This window comes from Chrysochloris asiatica, unplaced genomic scaffold (assembly GCF_000296735.1).
Source record: "Chrysochloris asiatica unplaced genomic scaffold, ChrAsi1.0 scaffold00015, whole genome shotgun sequence".
NCBI classification, from domain to species: domain Eukaryota; kingdom Metazoa; phylum Chordata; class Mammalia; order Afrosoricida; family Chrysochloridae; genus Chrysochloris; species Chrysochloris asiatica.
The window spans coordinates 3,569,117-3,572,921 of NW_006408533.1; positions in this window are offsets into that span (position 1 = coordinate 3,569,117).

A 3,805-nucleotide genomic window follows, 5' to 3' on the forward strand; every position below is an offset into this window, starting at 1 on the left:
AGCTGACATTTGAAATTTTCTGTTCAGCTCTTGTACCTTCTCATTTCTTCAATTTGCTTTAGCATCTCTCCTCTGAAGAGCAAGTTTCAGTGTCTCTTCTGACATCCATTTTGATCTTTTCCTTTTTTCTTGTCTTCTTAGTGACTTTTTGCTTTCTTCCTGTATGATGTTCTTGATGTCATCCCACAACTCTTCTGCACTTTGATCTTTAGTGTTTAATGTATCAAATCTGTTCTTCAGATGATCTCTAAATTCAGAATTCAGGTGGGATATATTCATGGTCATATTTTGGCTCTTGTGGACTTGTTTTCATTTTCTTCAGCTTGAGTTTGAATTGCATATGAGCAATTGATGGTCTGTTACACAATCTGCCCCTGGTCTTACTTTGTCTGATGATAAGGAGCTTTTCTATAATCTGTTTCCACAGATTTCTGATTTCTGTGTATTCCATCTGGTGACGTCCATGTGTATAATCATCTCTTATGCTGTCTAAAGAAGGTATTTGAAATGAACAAATCATTGATTTTGCAGAATTCTATCGTGTGATCTCCAGCATCATTTCTATCACCAAGGCCATATTTTCCAACTACTGATCCTTCCTCTTTGCTCCCAACCTTTGCATTCCAATCACCAGTCATGATCAATACATCTTGATGACATGTTTGATCAATTTCAGATTGAAGAAGTTGGTAAAATTCTTCTATTTCGCCCTCACTGGCTTTACTGGTTGGTGCGTAAATTTGAATAATAGTGGTATTAACTGGGCTTCCCTGTAGGTACATGGATATTATCCTATCACAGATAGTGATCATGACTGATCTGAATATGTTTTTTTTTTTTTTTTACAATGAATGAAACACAATTCCTCTTCAATTTGTCATTCCTGACGTAGATAACCATATGGTTGTCAGATTCAAAATGGCCATTTCAGCTCACTAACGCCTAAGATATCAATGTCTATGTGTTCCATTTCATTTTTGACAATTTCTAATTTTCCTAGATTCAAGATAAATGGAGAACAGATTGAAGTTGTCAAAGACTTCAATTTGTTTGGATTAACCGTCAACGCGCATGGAAGCAGCAGTCAATAAATCAAGCGACATATTATATTAGTCAAATCTGCTGCACAAGACCTCTTAATAATATTCAATAGCAAAGATATCAATTTGAGATCTCAGGTGTGTCTTATCCAAGCCATTATATTCTTCATAACCTCATATGCATGTAAAAGTTGGACAACGAATAAGGAAAACCATAGAAGAAGTGATGCATTTGAGTTATGGTGTTAGAGGAGAACATTGAAAGTACCATGGACCACAAAAAGAACAAACAAATCTGTATTGGAAGAAGTACAGCCAGAATGCTCCTTAGAAGTCAGACATATTACCTTCAGACATATTATCAGGAGGGACCAGTCTCTGGAGAAGGACATCATGTTTGGTATAGTGGAGGGCTGGTGAAGAGTAGGAAGACTCCCAATGATATAGATTGATACAGTGGCAACAGCAATGGGCTTAAGGGTAGCAATGATTATAAGGTTGGTGCAGGACTAGGCAATGCTTTGTTCTGTTGTGCATAGGGTCGCTATGAGTCAGTACCAACGCAATGGCACCTGACAACAATAAACATACGTATTAAAAAAAAAGTTTACTATGTGAAAAGTCAAGGTTAAGAGAATGAAAAGACAAGCCACACATTGGAAGGAAATATTTGTGAACACAAATCTAACAAAGGACTTTTATCTAGAACATACAGTCATGTGTAGCTTAATGTCCATAATACCTTCTATGAAATAGACAGTTGTCATTTAGATGTTATGAAAACACCATATCATAGTCTGTTCCTGCTTTTTAAAAAAAGCATCTTGAGCAAGCTTCAAGCCTTATAAGTGATCATCAACTTGTTGAAATGGATTCACTTTTGTGTCTGGTTCAATCCATATCATTAGCTACAAATAAGTTGAAAAATAAAACATTTTTTAAAATGGGCAAAAATCCTGAATGAAGATAAAACCATGGCAAGTAAGCAATAAGCACATTAATAGATATTCAACATCATTATTCTTAGTTGTTGTAAGTGCCATCGAGTCTATTCTGACCCTTAGCGACCCAGTATAGGTTTCCAAGGTGTAGCTGGTGAGCTTGAACCACCAACCTTGCATGCAACTCAAGCGACTTTGCAGTCTGATGCATTAGCCCATGGCACCACATCAGGACTCCATTAGTTGTTAAGGAAATGCAAATTTCTACTGCACATCTACTAGAATGACTAAAAATTTAAAAAATCTTGATAGTGTGGAGCCATATATTCCAGCCAGAAAGCAAAATGATGCAACCACTCTTGAAAATGGTTTGACACTCTCAACCTGCACTTAACATTTGATCCAGCAAGTCTACTTTTGAATATCAATCCTAGAAAATAAATGTGTACATCCACAGTAATCTGCACATAGATGTTTATAGTAGCTTTATTCAGAATTATCCCAAAGTGGAAACAATCTAAATGCCTTGCAATGACCGAATAGATAAACTATGGTATATCCATACAATGAAATACTGATCAGCAATAAAAAGGAATGAACTATTGATATATGCAGCAATTTACATGAATCTCAAAGCATTTTTCTGTGTCGAAGAACCAGTTTTAAAACATTGCATGCTCGGTCTAATTACATTTCTATGACAGTCATAATAAAATAAAACAGTAGTTCTGGAGAACATGTCATTGGTTATTAGAAGCTAGTGGGTGAGGGACAAGAGTGACTGTAAAGGATAGTGCATGTAGTTTTGTAGGGATAGGGACTGTTATGTATCCTAATTATATTTTGTTGGTTGCATGAATCCATGTTGTTGTTAAGTGCTGTTGAGTTGCTCCGACTCATAGCGACCCTGTATAGGGTTTCCGAGGAGTGCCTAGTGAGTTTGAACTACCAACCTGTGCTTCAAACTGACCTTGTGGTCCAGTACTTTACCCCACAGCACCACACCAGGACTACATTCATGTGTTACATTTTGCAGAACTACACATCATAAGTTTTAAAAAAAAAGTCAATTTTATAGTTTATAAAATGATTAAAAAGAGAGCAAAATATACAATTGAACCAAAAAGGAAAAAGGAATTTTTAACTTAATTTCAAAAAAAGCTAATTTCAAGTGCAGGGAGGCAGGACAGGGAATGCCTATGGACTAGTCTGGGATGAAGTACTGGTTTGGCGCTGTAGGATAAGCTCAGGACTACAAAGTTGGTTTGAACCATAGGGTCAGCAGTTCAGACTCACCAGCTGCTCCTCAGAAACCCTTTACTGGGTCACTGTAAATCAGAACTGACTTATCCAGCAACCAAGCAGGCTGGGGTTGGCGGAGAGAGGATCCTTGATCCTCCCAGCAGAGAAAGGTTCCTTGAGCCCTCTGAAAGGAGAGTTAGTGACAGACTGATAATTTTATAGTGGATTTGGCAGTTGTAAACAGCCAAGCTATATAATTCTGGTCAATAGAGGTATTTTTCTGTCAATTATTCAAATAGGTTATATACACTGCCTCAGATTTCCTTGGCAGTTGACAATGCGTCGCATTTCTAAGTATTATGCAGACATTATAGACCACAATTCACTTTTTTGTTTGTTTGTTTGCTCCTTCCTACCTTTTGAAATTTGTACTTTTCTTGGTGTCTGACCCATGTGCACTCCCTAAAACTAGAAACCTCTTTTCTATTATCAGTCCCATTACCTCTCCCCATTTCTTTTAGCTGGCATTTCTTTTCTGGGACCTTTCCTTTGGACTATGGTTTAAGATGGCTTGTTGTTGTT